The 16,699-nt window shown below is 33.5% G+C and overlaps 2 protein-coding genes across 8 annotated transcripts in view; one reads left to right on the top strand and one right to left on the bottom strand.

Moving 5' to 3' along the window:
- Positions 1–16,688, top strand: part of LOC306650377 (uncharacterized protein) — a 215,498-nt gene extending 198,810 nt beyond the window's left edge. The window contains exon 19 of the mRNA XM_079122356.1: positions 49–16,688. The gene's annotated coding sequence lies outside the window, so the exon portion shown is untranslated. The remainder of the gene's footprint in view (positions 1–48) is intronic.
- LOC306650159 (ubiquitin-protein ligase E3A) overlaps positions 1–16,699 on the bottom strand; it is a 95,338-nt gene that overhangs the window by 78,069 nt on the left and 570 nt on the right. The gene's annotated exons all lie outside the window — the stretch shown is intronic.

The raw sequence follows: 16,699 nt of genomic DNA, 5'->3' as shown, positions 1-16,699 counted from the left end.
AAAGAAATGTCATTAGGATTTAATTGGAATTGCATTAAATCTGTACAGCGCCTTTGGAAGAACCAAATCAATAAATGGGCTAAGGAACTGGACGGACACTTCACAGAAGAAGATATACAGGCGATCAACGAATACATGAAAGAGTGCTCATCATCTCTAGTAACTAGAGAAATGCAAATTAAAACCACCCCAAGATTTCATCTAACTCCAATTAGAATGACTATTATCAAGAAAACAAGCAGTAATAAATGTGGGTGTGGATGCAGGGAAAAAGGCACATTCATACATTGCTGGTGAAGTTGCAAATTGGTGCTGCCACTATGAAAAGCAGTATGGAGATTCCTCAGACGACTTGGAATGGAACCACCATTTGATCCAGTTATCCCACTCCTCAGTTTATGCCCAAAGGACTTAAAATCGGCATACTACAGTGAGACAGCCACATCAATGTTCATAGCTGCTCAATTCACAATAGCCAGATTGTGGAACCACCCTAGATGCCCTTCAATTGATGAATGGATAAAGATACTGTGGTATATATATACACAATGGAATATTACTCAGCCATAAAGAATAAAATTATGGCATTTGCTGGTAAATGGATGGAGTTGGAGAATGTCATGCTAAGTGAAAGAGGCCAAGTCCTAAAAACCAAAGCCCAAATATTTTCTCTAATAAGTAAATGATGATACATAACAGGGGTAGGGGCGGGGGAGATGAATGAAAGAACTTTGGATGGTGTAGAGGAAAATGGGGCAGGAGGGGTGAGGGAAGAAAAGATAGTGGAATGAGACAGACAGTATTACCTTATGTATACGTATGATTACATGAATAGTGTGAATCTACATTGTGTACAACCATATAAGAAATGAAAAGTTGTACTCCATTTGTGTACAATGAATCAAAATGCAGTCTGTAAAAATAAAAATTTAAATAAAAGAAAAAAAGGCAACTATGATAGATAAGCTACAGTAATGGGATAGGCAAAAGGTATAATGTTACAAAACCAAATCATAAAAAGGAGGAGTGGCTCTGTTAATACAAAAGTGCTTTTAGGACAAAGAACGCATGGAACATTTTTATAAAGATAAAGGGATCAATTCATCAAGGAGATCTAATAGCTCCAAATATGAATATAATACAGCTTTAAAATACATGAAGCAAAAATAGAAGATAGCAAATTCCAAATTAGAGTTGAGAGATTTCAATACTAATTCCTTAGTGAATAATGAAATAAGTGACCAGAAAAATCAGTAAAGATGCAGAATACATCTGACAAAGGACTTTTGGTCTGAAAAAGAATAAAATGTGTAAAATATGTTAACAGACATTCACAAAAGAACATTTAGAAAATTCAGGAAAATGTAAACTGAAATGGTAGAGACACTTCGCACCCACAATAATGGCGAATATTTTTTTAAAAACAACAAAATAGCATGTTTTAATGAGGCCGTGGAAAAACCAGAAGCGTGCTAAAATGGTGCAACCACTGTCAAAAACAGTGGATTGGTTCATCAAAAATTTAAAGAAAATTATATTATGATAAAAAATATGTGGATACATAACCAAAAGAACTGAAAGCAGAGACTCAAACATATTTGCACATTTGCACATTGTTCATAGCAGGACTATTCACATTGTCAAAGACTGCAACAACCTAAATGTCCACAGATGAACAGATAAAATGTGGTATACACACATGATGGAATTTATTCAACCTTAAAGCAGCAAATTCTGACACATTACAACATGGATGAACCTTGAGGACACTGTGCTGTGTGAAATAAGCCAAACACAAGCCAAATATCATTGATTCCAACAATAGGAAGTACCTGAAATAGTCAAATTCACAGACAGAAATCAGAATAATAATTATCAGGGGCTAGGTAAAAGAGGTAATGGGGAATTACTGTTTACTGTGTACGGAGTCTTAATTTGGGAGAAATAAAATGTTTCAGAGATGGATAGTGGTGATAGCTGCACAATAATATGAATTGATTTTATGCTACTTAACTGTTAAGTTTAAAATTAGTTAATACGGTAAACTTCATGTTATGCATATTTGCCACAATTAAAACAAGAAACTGCCAAGGGATATCACCACATGCCTAGCAGAATGTCTGTAATTAAAGACTGAGCTTACCAAATGTTGACAAGGATTTGGAGGATGAAACTCTCATATACACTGGATGGAATATAAGCTTGTATAACCAGGAGGAAAATAATTGTACAGCTCTTTATAAACTTAAACAGAAACTTACCATGTGACCTAGTAATTCCAAATTAAGGTATTTACTCTAGAAAAATGAAAACATGTTATAAAAGCATGTACAAAGTATACCTTCATTCACAGACTTAAAACTGGAAACAAACTAAAGTTTCATTGAAAAAAATGAATAAACAAACTGTGATGTAACTACACTATCCTAAAAAAAATTAGTGATAAACACAAAATAGACAAATTGCGAAAACTAAGTGAAAGAAGTCAGAAGAATATAAAATATAATGTTCCATTTATATGTAATTCTAGAACACACAAACTAATAAGCTAGGTAGTTGCTTGGAGCCAAAAGGGAGGAACAACTTCAATAAGACATAAAGGAATTTTTGGAGGTAATTCAGATATTCTATATTATGATCATGGTGGCAATTAAAGTGTTCACATGTCAAAATACATCCAACTTGTATACTAATATGGTTGATTTTTATTGGATATAAATTACATTCAATAAAACTTGATTTTTTAAAAAGTTTGTGAAAACTTATAAAAAAGATCCTTTAAGTAATCAAGACAATCAGACACCCAAGTGGAAAAAAATAAAAGATAGGACATTCCTCTTATACCATATCCAAAACTATGTCAACTGCAATTCCTATCTAAAACAGAGCATACCATATACAAAATTATGCTGAATCTGTTCACATCTACACTAATAAATCTAAACCAACAAAGTACAAAAAAACACAAAAGAAAGTGACATTATTTTTACAAATCATCTTTGTAAGCATGCTAACACAGCACCATGAAACATGGACAGCTTTACCTATGTAAAGAATTTAAAGTTTCACTTTACTAAATGCTATAAAGGTAAATGATGAATTAGACAATACTTGTAAATAATAGTAAAGGATTCAATGAGAGTGCTTAAAAATAATAAAATCACTATAAGAATGGACTAAAAAGGGGGGCTAACCTATAATTATCCAAATACATAAGGTTACCTATATTTTAAAGAATTTTATATGCACATAAAATAAAACAAATGAGCTAAGTGAGTGGCTTCATACATCATTTGGGGGCATGAAACTTGCTAAGTATTTTTAAAAATGTTTTAATGGTAGAATCACTCAAATCTTTAAAATGACATAGCCTAATGGCCTAACAATCCTATTTGTGGGACTCTACCTTCAAGAAGTAACAGGTGCCATTATTTGTAAAGGCAAAATTGAAAGTAATCTAATTTCCATAATTAGGGAAAGTGTTTCAAAATATATTATGAACTCTCAGAGTTCCTAGTTCAGTTCTAAAGATTGACAGAACACATCAGGTTAAAATCTTCCATCTCAGATTTATTCCAGGACAAATGTTCATTAACACAATCTCCCACAGTTTAAATCTCTCTCTCTCTCTCTCTCTCTCTCTCATCATGTGCACGTGATGTTATACATACATTTAATGGAGTATTATAAAAGAATTATTCAACTCTATTCTTTTGGTTGCTCCTGGTCAAAAACCTTTGTGTCACCTTTATTCCTCCCTTTATTTCACACTTTTATCCTATGTACTAATGTTTAAACATATATCAAGAATTTGGCCACTTCTCACCACCCTCACTAGCATCATCCTGACCAACTGAAAATTATTTCTTATCTGTAATAACTGTAATCACATACTAACTGGTTCTGCCCTAGTCCCCTTTCAGTCCACAATCAAAACAGCAACCAAACTGATCTTACTAAAGCATAAGTCATATCTTTCTCTCTTCCATTCAAAAACCTCCAATGGATTTCTCTGTCACTCAAAGGTTAAAATCACACTCCTTATTATGATCACAGGACCTGTATCCTCCACTATCTGACTCTTAATTTCCCATCATTTATTTTCTAAAGCCACCATAGCCATCTCACTGTTCTCAAACACAACACGCACTCTTCCACTTTAGGGTTTCCTATTCACCACACCCTTTGCCTGAATGTTCTTCCCCCCAAAATCCACATGGCTACCCCCTTCAATTCTTTGCCCATATTACCATCCCAAAGAGGATTTCCCTAATAACCTCTAAAATTTCTCCTCATCCTTTCCATTTCCAAACACTTTATATCTCACTTCCTTTATTTTTTCTTTCTCTTTAGGACTATGTAACATTATTTTACATATCTTGTGTATGATTTCTTTCCACTTTTCATATATCTTATTTATTATTTTTCCACTTATAGGATACAAGTGCCTTTGGCAGGGTCCAGGTGGGTTTTGAACACTGCTGCCTCCATTAGAATCTAGAAAAATGCCAGCCACACAAATGTTCCATAAGCAATAAATGAATGAAGCAGACGTGCATATAACCATTTAATTCTATAACATTGTTAAAAGAAAAAAACAAGTTATATAGACACAAGTTTAGTATATAAAAATCTATGAACAAGTAATGAACAATCTGTAAATGAAATCTGAAATTAAGAAAACAATTCCATTTGCAGTAACAGCAAGAACAAAATTATTAGGAATAAGCATTAAAAAAAGTAACTAAGTAAGTACAAAAACCTACACAATGAAAACTACAAAACATAAGAGGGTTGGGGGTATATATAACTCAGTGGTAAAGTGCTTACCTGGCATGCATAAAGCTCCCCAGCACCACAAAATAAATCAATAAAACAAATAAATGGAAAGCTATCCTATACCCACAGATCAAAAGATATATTAAAATACCAATACTCCTCATATAAATACATTTATGCAAATATATTTATATAATTTTTATATATTGAATGCATATTTGTATATTTATATATCAATATAGACCATATATACATATAAAAATAGATTGAGATATTAAAAACCCTATCAAAGAAATTTGCAACTATATTCCTTCAAAAAGGAAACCACCACTGACATTTTACCTGTATTTAATAATTTCTTAAGAACATGTACATACATATTTATATCTATATCTCTCTCTCTATATATATGTGTGTGTGTGTATATATATATATATATATATATATATATATATATATATATATATACCAGCAATGACACAGATTCAGAAGACACACAAAAAAAGTAGCAGGAATTGGAAAGATGATGATTCAGTCTGAGAAGAGGAACTGCATTTAATTAAATATCAGCTTTAGCATTATTTTGACTTATTTCATCAAAATATACTTCTGCAAAATCTGTACAGTAAATTTTCCATGTTTTGGTTTATGGGGATTGTCCTATTGATTTCTTGGTACAGTAAGCCTAAGGATAGGATAAAAATCATTATATTTTATTTTAGGGCTAACAGAAAACCATGCAGTAAGTCAGGTATTCTTGTTGGCACTTCAGAAAAAGGCTTGCCATGATTAGAACATCAGCCTTTTTGTGTGTGTTGGGTAGCTCCTTCCACTTCCCTGTTAAGACACAAAATACCTTAATCTTTAGTAAAAATGTTACTGATTCTTTTAACATTGTCTCTCATGGAATTAATGACACCCAGGTTTAATAAAATATCTAAATTTCTGTAAGTGACAGAAATCAGTCAGATACTAGATATGTAACAAACTCCAGTGATAAAACAGTCTCTTAAATGATAAAGTTGGTATTTTTAGCTAAAGAATAGTTTTACAGCTATTTTTTAAAAGATCTTTACAAGGCAGCATGTAAAAATAAATATGATAGATATCTTTAGAAATTTTTAATAAAGTGAGAACAAAAGTGGAAAAACAAAAAATCCTATCAAAATCCCAGGGACATATTTTGCAAAATAACCCTAAAACTCATAGAGAAATTTAAAAAAACCTGAAGAGCCAAAACAATCTTAAAAAAAAAACAGTTTGAATGTTTACATTTTCTGATTTCAAACCTTACTACAAATATATAGTAATTAAAATAGTGAGTTACTGGCATAAGAATATACAGATCAATAAAGTATAACTCAGATTCAAGATGTAAATCCTTACATTTATGGCTGATTCATGGATCAGAACAGTCTTCGACAAATGGTGTTGGGACAAATGAATAACTACAATGAATAGCTTTTCTACAAGGAAAAGAATAAAGTTGGAGCCCACATAGATGGGCATATTAGCTCAAAACAGATACAGACCTAAATATAAGAATTAAAACTACACAACTCAAATTAGGCAGTAGGTTCTCAGATAATGACACCAAAAGCACAATCAACGAAAGGAAAAACTAAAAAAGACTTCACCAAAATTAAAAACGTGTATTTCAGATGAAACTCATGAAAAGGCAATCCATAGAATATGAGGAAAAATATACAGAATTTATACATCTGATAAGAGTCTTTTTAAAGAGAGAGAGAGAGAAAGAAACAGTGAGTCCAAGACACTATTTTCAAAGTCTGGGCCCTTCCAGCCTTCCAAACACAAGAGCTTGATAAGAGTCTTTTATGCAGAATATATAAGGAATTCTTACAACCCATCAATAAAACAAAAAATAACCCAATTAAAAATACCAAGGGATTTAAACAGATATTTCTCCAAAGAAAATAGGCAATTAGCACATAAAAGGATGCTAAGTCATCAAGATGCTGCAAATAAAAATCATGAAGAAACTTGCACACCTTTAAGAATGACTAAAAGAAAAGCACAGAAAATACTGACAAGAAAATAGAATATCAGAATCCTCATATTGCTGGTTCAACTGTAAAATTATAGTTGGTTTAATAATTACTCAAATGTTAAACATAGAGTTACCCTATGACCCAGCAGTTTCACTCCTATGCAAGAGAATTAAATATCTATGTTCATACAAACACTTGTATACAAATGTTCACAGCAACAGTACTCATAACCAAAAACAGAAACAACGCAAATACCAACTGACTGAATAAACAATATGGAGTATACCTACAAAATGTTACTCATTCATAAAGAAATGAAATGCTATTATATGACACTACAGAATGAACTTCAAAAATGCCATGCTAAGTAATGAAGCCACACAAAAGGACACAGCGTATGATTCCCCCAAAGGAACATAATAAACTGGTTTCAAATTACTATGGAATAGTAAAGGTCCAAGAAGAGCCAAGACAATTTGGAAAATAAATACAGGGGGAAGCTTAGACTCCCAAATTTCAAAGCCTTACATAAAGCTATTATAAACAAAACACTGCAGTGTACTGGTACCATTTTTTCAAAATAATTAATCAAATGAAAAAGAATGAAGAAGTTAAAATCATACCCAAGCATATGGGACATGATACAAGTGACATTTTTAAAAATATATGAGGGAAAAAGTAATAATATTGGAACTATTAGTTTTTCATATGATTAAAAAAAAAAAGATTCCTAACTTCCTACAGATGGACCTAAATGCAAAAAAACCAAACAAGTAAACAAATGAACAAAAAGCCCTCACTATTAGAGGAATTTCTCAAAACAAAAAGCCCAAATCATAAGAATAACTCCTTATTTTGACACCAAAAACTGAAATTCTACACCACAAAAAAGAATACAAGGACCGAATTTTATATTTTATTTATTTCTCTGAAAACTTTCCTTGGTTACACTGTAAAGTAAGAAGGCTGAATGAGATGACCTTCAAGGTCTTTTTCAACATAAACACACAACGGTGTTTAACTTCTGAAATATTTAAAATATAGAAAACAATAAAACTCATATCCTTTTATCAAGCACTCTGCATAACAAAGTAAATGCAAATTAAAATTATATAGCATTTCACCTCCATCATACTTAGAAAATATTTTAAAATCTGACAATCCCAAGAACCAGGGAAGGATTCTAGAAACAGAAATGCCCACAGGTTGCTAACAAAGTATATCTGGCTAATCCATTTTAGCAGAATTTGGCAATATCATAAAGTTAAAGATACTCAGATCCTATTTCCCACCAATCTCACATTTACGGATCTTCCCAAGAAAAATACCTGCAGAAACGCATGTATAAATAAGACCACTGCATAAGCATTACTTATAAGAGCAAAATGGGAAACAACTCAAAATGTTCATCTATAGTGAGATGTATACATTTTATATATGTATACAATGGAGTATCATAGCAATAAAACCAAATTAGTTCCACCTGTACCAACAAACATTATCTCAAAAACTTAATATTGACATTTTTTTTCTTCTTTTTTTTTGTGGTACTGGGGATTGAACCCAGGGCCTTGTGCATGCTAAGCAAGTGCTCTGCCACTGAGCTACAGCTCCAGTCCAGTACTGACTTTAAAAACCTGATGAAAGGTGGGTGCGGTAGCTCATGCCTATAATCCCAGAGTCTCAGTCTCTCAGGAGGCTGTCTCAAAATAAAAAATAAAAAGTGGGCTAGGAATGTGGTTCAGTGGTGTAAAGCCTGGGTTCAATCTCAAATCTCATCATCATCATCAGATGATGATGATAGATATGTACAAAACATATCTGCAAGAATTTTAACACCTTATATCACTTATGAATACAGGTACGAAGCAAAAATATGAAATGTATTCAAGAATCTCAAGACAGTTGTTCCTTTGGGTAAGAAGAGAGCATACTAACGTGGAGGAGTGGAGTTGCTACAAGTGAGTAAGTAAGACTGCATTTTTTCCCCCAAAATATCAAAACTGACATAATTTCCACTTTGGGGTGGTATGTAAATGAATATTAACTATATTGTTTTCTGTATGTTTTAAATATTCTATAATTAAAATATCTACATATATTTTTAAAATGCATTAGCATATAATGCCCAAGCTAAAAATGGCCCAGTGTCTTGAAGCTCATCTCATCAAACTTATTACTTTATAAAGACTAAGAAAAGATATCCTACTAAAAATATAATTAACGTTAATACTACTGCAGCATGGCATTTAGATATTAATTAATATAAATACTACTATAGCATGGCAATTTAGATGCATACTAGCATTAAGTATAGATACTTTTACATCTTGACCAGTGAAGAGATGAGCCCATTTCTGAAAACCTGGCCTCAACTAGCAATAAGAACCACACATGCACCCACTAACACCTCCACCTTTTCTCTGAATGACTAGTTGAAATTCAGCAGAGGCACAAGGGAAAAGTGATACACTGTACAATAGATCACTGGCCCACTATCCAGGCCAACCCTCCTAGTCCTGCCTATTTTTACTTAAAATGCCTTTAAATTTTCAAGCCTGGAGAATTGATTGTTCCTGATCATTCACACATAGCTCATGAGCTCATAGTAGTGAAGTAGGTCTGAAAGTAGTTGTTCACTCATTCCAGCATTCACAAATTCCTAAATCATACATGGAAAAAAGAGAGCTTGTGCACAAACATTTATTTGTTCTCACAGAATCTCCAGTTCAGGAGTAAAGAAATTACTTAATTTCAATTGAGATAAGTGACTCATCTATTCTCCAGTTGAGATCCATCTATTTTTGTTTTGTTTGCGGTGTTGGGATTAAACCCAGAGCCTCCCACATGCTAGCAAGAGCTCTACCACTGAGCTATGTAACCAGTCTGAGATCCATTCATTTTTAATTTCACCCATTCCTTATCTTTAATTTATCCCAAAAGACATAATTTCAGGGTGTGGGTTGGGATGATCCCATACCGAATTTAAAAAAAAAAAAGACGACTTGTCTTCATTTTTAAAATAATTTGAAATGTAATACAGTAAGCAATATTTATACAACATAATTTAAAATGCTGAAATCTAGCTTTATATGTATAAAAAACTAAAATTATCCAGGTACAGTAGCACACACCTGTAATCCCGGGGACTTGGGAGGCTGAGGCAGGAGGATTGTGAGTTCAAAGCTAGCCTCATCAAAAGCCAGGCGCTAAGAAACTCAGAGACTCTATTTCTAAATAAAACACAAAATAGACTGGGGATGTGGCTCAGTGGTTGAGTGCCCCTAAGTTCAATCCCTGGTACCCTAATCAAAAAAAAAAAACTAAAATTAATACAGTTCTTTTAATATATATTATATTTGAGTATTCTTATTTCAATACTATAGTCTACTTTTAGAAATATTTCCAATTGAGCAGAATGCATTCCTAACTTATCCAACTTTATCCATTTAACTTCTCAATATCCCTCTCTATTCTTTAAATCTGTTACAAAGACAAAAAATGCTTAAGACACAGAGTGAGAATGAAGCAGATTAAGTAATCAGGGAAACTTTCATTTTCCAGAAACTGATTTTGGGTTATCTTAAACAGCATATTTCCCATCAGCAACAGAACACTTATCAGCACACTTCAAAAAACTAGGAAAGAAAAATATTACTTAATTAATCTTTGTATGAAATAAGATTTGTCAATTAGTATAAATGTTGCACACAATAGGTGCTCAAAAGACTAATTTTTAATCCCCCCCAAAAAACTTAAAATATTTAACAAAGGCAAATATTAAGTAATTAAATATCCTTAATTATGACCCACTGTATGTTTAGCAAAACTGGTGTATACAGAGAGGAACAATTAGTAAAATTCTTAAGAAAAAAAGTACTAAGATAATTGATAAGTTGGAAAAAAACCATATTTCCCCCTATGATATATAAGCTTTATACAGAAAACACTACTGGCCATTTCATCATCAATTTTCCAAAGCACAGCATCTCATAATAGTAGGAAAGTATTTGATAATATTTAGGAAATTCCTATAGTGATATCTGCAGTGCTAACGGTAGCAAATAAGAAGAAAATAAAGTGAGTTTTACAGAGGGAAATACAGAGTTTAAGGAAGTAGCAAAATATGAGGTTTGCCTATAGTGAATGACATGCACCTGCTTGGTTGTTATATTGTTCTCTGTGTTGTCTGTAAATTTAATTGGGTGATGGGGTTCAGAATTTATTCTATTAGCACAAAGAATATACAAATAACAAGCCATGGTGGTGGCTACAATCCACAAGTGCAATTCTAAGATCATTTTTTCACATTTGACAGGAAGATGCTGATGTAGAAGTCCATTAGAAGTTTGAAATGGATAAGTCATGCCTTTTGATATAAGCAAATAGTCATATATGAAAAGAATATGTGTGAAAGCATACACTGCCAACATCTTCATTTATTCCACATCTATGTAATTTGTGTGCAACAATGCTTATCTCAAATATGAAAAAGAAAATCTTCAATTTCTCAAAATATGTATGTGTATAAATATGTATGTATATACATATACATGCATGCATACACAGGGTGCACATTAAGACCTAGAAAAGATCTACAAGCCTGGACACAAAGAGAACAAAAAAAAAAAGAAAATTTTTTTTTCATGTTTGACTTCTGTAGTTTAATGGAATCTATGCTACACAATTGACAAGTATAGAAGACCCAACTTCTGGAACAGCCTGAGCTGCCAAGAGTAACAGCAAAGAGTTTTATGGAAATATTTTATCCTACTTGTATAGTAAGTCTTCAGAGCTTATATAGCACCTGTATGCTTTTGCTTATAATACAGATGCTGAATTTAATAAAGTCTTAAATAGGATTCTCTTCTATGATCCAGAGGCGCAAAGTCTTATATGAGATTTCTGTTCAGATTTCCTGGAACTGAACTTCAAGAATAATCTTATTCCATATGATTCTATGTACCCTAAAACTTCTTTTCCTCACAAGTCAATCTTACGATTCACTCACTTGCCACTTATCAAATTAAAACAATAGATCAAACAGAGAAAATTAGAAAAGGAATTTGACTTTGGATCAGTAACACTAAATGATGTATTACTAAATACAAACTACTAATGGATGTAGAACTAAGATATATTGTTCATTTCAAATGTACTTACCAAATTTAAAGTAAATTCACATACTATAAATTTCCCAAAATATTTCTAAAAAGAGATTAAGTGTTACCAAAAAAAAAAACAAAAACAAAAAACAAAAAAAAAACAGCATGAAAATGTACCAAGGTTCTAATCACCTACCTGTCTACCACAAACCAATCTTCTTAGGCAAGTCACTATATCAGTATTAATTCACTTTTCAACAACAATCACATTTGAAAAGTATAATCCTCAGAAACAAAGCATGTAAGGAACTTGAAGGAACAAAGGCTTTTAGAAAACTAAATGACCTGCTTGTGACCAGTTGAGAAGCTAGAGAAAAGAAACGAGCCCGAGATCTTCTGACATCAAAGACAGTGTGCTCCTTCCTCCATTTCAATGGTCCAGATGGCTTCTGTTCATTGAACCTGTTGAAACGCTGAAGCACTTAAAATTTTATATAATTTTAGGGAGGTAAATCCTAAGTCACAGAATCAAAGAGTAATAGCTGACTTCTAGCTAATCTCAAGTGCAAAAAGCAATATTAAAAAATAATTTTATTTCATTCTCAGGCCTAATACCTTTCCAAATTATTATCTGTAGTGGAATTTACTTGCTAAAGATAACTTACATCAAAGCACTATTAGTAACGTTTTTGAGATTAAATGAAAGCTGGCAAAGATATTCACTATGTATTTGTTAATAGGTCCTTTTATTAAAAAGATTTGGACAGCATCTTCAAGTATTTCAAACATCTTACATTTGGATACAGAATATAAGTTTCTACAAGATTAGCACTAATCATTTCTATTTAATTTTATTTCCTTTAATAGAAGAAAAGGTCCACTGGTAGTACTTGGGTTGCTTTCTATTAACAGTGTTGAAAATACATAGCTCCACAAGTCTGGGGATAATTACAAAGTGTAACTACTCTTCCTAACACATAGGACAAAATATATACAGTGCATGCAGAGGACTAACTATATGCAAAGTTCTACCTAGCATCTGAACTAGAGTCCAGAGATGCTGGTTCTGGCCCCACAACCTATGTGACTTTAAGAAAACCTTAAAGTCTTAAAGCTTTACACTTCAATTTTCTCATGTATAAAATGAAACGGAGTAGGTGAACTCAAGGATAGTCCCACTTAGGTTTATAACATCTAAGAATCTACTACCAAAAGACAGATGATAACCCCCCAAAAAGGAATATTCATAGGCCAAGTAGTGGAGTAAATTCTTTAAATTTCTATACACAGATACATACACACACATATATAAGCACTACACACTATATGCCCAGATATTGATTGGTGGGCTAGGACCAAGATCTGAAATGCCAAAGGGTTGTACAAAGGGTTGGAGGGGAGTAAAATAGTAAGTAGAGTAGTAGCTGGGACATGGGAGGTGTCAGGTCTATAGAACTGCCCTAAGGCTGGAAGGGCACAGAGAATGGAGAATGAAGTTCCATATTTAACAGGGTATTACTTAAAAAAAAAAAAAAAAAAAAAACCTACGTGGAGAAAATCACTAGACTCATCAATTTCCAAATGACAGACCTCTTTTTCTTGTCTTTGTGGCCCCTGCAATGTATCTTGGCTCATAGTAGCCACAGTAGGTACCTAAGAAATGTTAGTTGACACCCTGCTAATTCACCAGTAACTAATTGAAGCATACTCTAAAGCTATAGTCTGAATGTGTCCCCTACAAATTCCTATGCTGAAAGCCTAACCCCTAAGGTGATATTAGAAGGCAGGGCTTTAGGAAAGATCTGCCCTCAGGAATGGGATTAATGCCCTTATCAAAAGGAAAACCCCTTTACCCTTCCACTACAGAAGGTTACAGTGAAAAGGAATCAGGAAGAGAAAGGGCCCTCACCAAACATACAGGAATTTGCCAGCACCTTGATCTTGAATTTCTAATCCTCCAAAACTGAAAATAAATTTGGTTTTAAAAAAAATTTTATTTTTTCTTTCTCTTTCTGTAAGTCTCCAGTATTTTGTAATAACAGCCTGAAGAGACTAAGACATCTGGTAACAAACTCTCTAATAAACATTAGGAGTCCTGTAAGTCCTTGGCCTCTAAGAGTTGAGTTCACACTGCGAAAGAAAACAAGTAGAATAAAGCATAAAATGCTACAGGCCACTATATACAAGGTATTTCAGATCTTTAAAAAAAAAACTGGACTGGAAAATTTCTAAGGTAACATTTACTGAGTGCCTGTGTATTAAGCATTTAACATGCTTGCAAATCTGAGGTTGTTTCACCATCCTGTCTTACAGATAACAAAACCATGGTTCAACAAAATTAAAAGCAGGTTCTAATGGCAAAGCTATATCTACTATATGTACCATGATATCTCTGATTACATCATCTTTACACTTGTCTATTGGGGGAATTATCAAAGCCATTCAAAATTATTGTCCTGAATCATGATGAAAAGAGCACTTAGGACTTTTTTAAACACAAACTTGTGGCACATTCATTACTTACTTGAATGATCACTTTTGAAAATTTGTCTTCACCCGCAAACACCAGAAAATTGTATCTTTTAATATCTATATATGCACCTAACATAATGTTTTGGCATTTAAGCCTATATGATTATAAGTCTAAATAAAAAGTGTAAAAAATTGGATAATATAACCAAAATTCATTTGTGAAAATAGATATTTGGAAACATTAACTGCGTAGGAGAAAAAACTGAGAAATGATTCGTTTACAGTTTTGGGTCATACCACTGATTCCAATATTGAGAGAAAAAAATAAATTATTACAACTTTTTTTGAGTGAGAGGAGACTGAAATAGAAATGACCTAAAAGTTTAAGAAATACAACTGATTAAAATGTTACATGCCAAAGACACTGTAGGCACCCAAAGAATCCTGTTAAATGAACTAGACAGGTGGGATGACTAGAAAATACCCTTACTTATGAAGTTACTTTTTAAGCTATGAAAACAAAAAATGAGGGTATATTTTAAAAGAAATAAAATAAAGGCTACAAAACCTCTGAAATCAAAACACAGTATGTTCTATCTCTGCATAAGTTAAACCCCTCAGGGATGAGGGCAATGTCCAGAGGATGGTGTGTACACTACTTAGCACACTAATGCTAGTTAAATATTGACAAAATAAGACTTTCAAAGCTTACCTTCTATTTTGTAAATAAAGATTACAAGTTATTTCCATTACATTTTCATATTCCTTCTATGTATTCCACAAATATGTAAAAGATTATAAATTATTTCTTGAAGCTATTTTTTTTGCTGTTGTGGATTTTTTTTTTTTTTTAATATTGGTTTTGGTAGTGCTTATTAGTGTTTTAAGAGTCATCCTTAAGGCTTATCAACAGCATCATATACTATATTCATTTCATTAAAAACATAAGCAGCTTAGATTTAAAAGCAAATCTAATTTCAAAGCTATTTCCACTATACATACCAAGACCAAATTTTTCTTTCTCCCCAAAATTCTAAATGTTACATGATTTACCAAATAATTTCTTAAATAAGTGTATATAAGTGCATCAGATGTGTAGGAAAAATGCTTCTGACACCACCTGTCCAATTTACTCATCAAGATCTACTGGATACTGATCTATCTTTGATGCATAACTTTTTAACATTTTTATTTCTTAAACTTTAGGTTGTTTGTATTTCAAACTCCCTTCTCTTTAAAATACACACACACACACACACACACACACACACACACACAACTCTAGAATAAACTGTTTTTTTTTCCCCCCAATACTGCACGAGTGGAATGATCCAAAATTATGGGCCATATCCATATTCTTTCCTGATCAAGGATAACTTTGGCCTGTAAATTCCATATGCTATTCAGATTACATTTCCAACAGCACCCTAGCCAGTAAATAAATATAATCTCAAACAGATTTTGTTGTGTTTCTATTTTAATACGACCACAGGAAGTCAAAATTGAGACTAAATTGTATTTCTAGAATTCTAAGATTAATCAGCGTCTGCATTAAAGTCGTATTTTACATTTTACGTACTAAAGCATTTGGCACATTCAATTCTGGCTTTACCAACAAAAGCCTCTACCCAAGATGAGGAAAACACCCTTTTCATTTTTTAACTGGAAAGGTTATTTAAAAAAAAAAAAAAAAAAAAAAAAAGGCCAACTGCTCGAAGATTTGCATTTATATTTAAGTCAGCAGTCTGACGAACCCAGGAACTCACGTTCAAATCCAGAAACCTGGCGATCAACAACACATGAGTAATGTGTGAGCACAATCCCTGGGATTGACATACCACTTCATCCGCCCTCCCTCACCATCAATCCACCCCCAAAACCCCAGCCCACTAAGCACACGATTAAATATGTCTTCCCCAAGAGAGCCGAGAATGCCGAAAAAGGGCTCCCCTTTGAATGAAAAGGCATCTTTCCTAGCCTAGAGGCCCTGGTTGGCTCTGCGATCCTAGCTCCAAAGAGGCCCCATCTCGACGCCCTGCACATCCGCCCCGCCCCGGGCCCTCTCGTGTCCCCTCGGGCGACAAAACCCTCCCTCCAGCGTTTATCCAGGACTGACAGTTAAGGCTGCAGCAGCCGCGGCCACCAGGGGCCTACTCCAGGCACCGGCCCCTTCACACCACGCGCCCCCAAACACTCTATCCGGCAGAGGTGGGGGTGGGGGAAGGAGTGCCTATCCTTGCTAGGAGGGTCCCGAAGGGTGGCGAGGGCAAAAGAGGAGACCAAAGGGAGGACGCGCCGCCGGGCCCAGACTGCGTCCGCAGCAACACTAAC

The sequence above is a fragment of the Sciurus vulgaris genome (assembly GCF_902686455.1).
Source record: "Sciurus vulgaris genome assembly, chromosome: 2".
Taxonomy (NCBI): domain Eukaryota; kingdom Metazoa; phylum Chordata; class Mammalia; order Rodentia; family Sciuridae; genus Sciurus; species Sciurus vulgaris.
The sequence above is the reverse complement of the archived record's forward strand: the minus strand, read 5'-3'. Positions and strand labels throughout refer to the sequence as shown.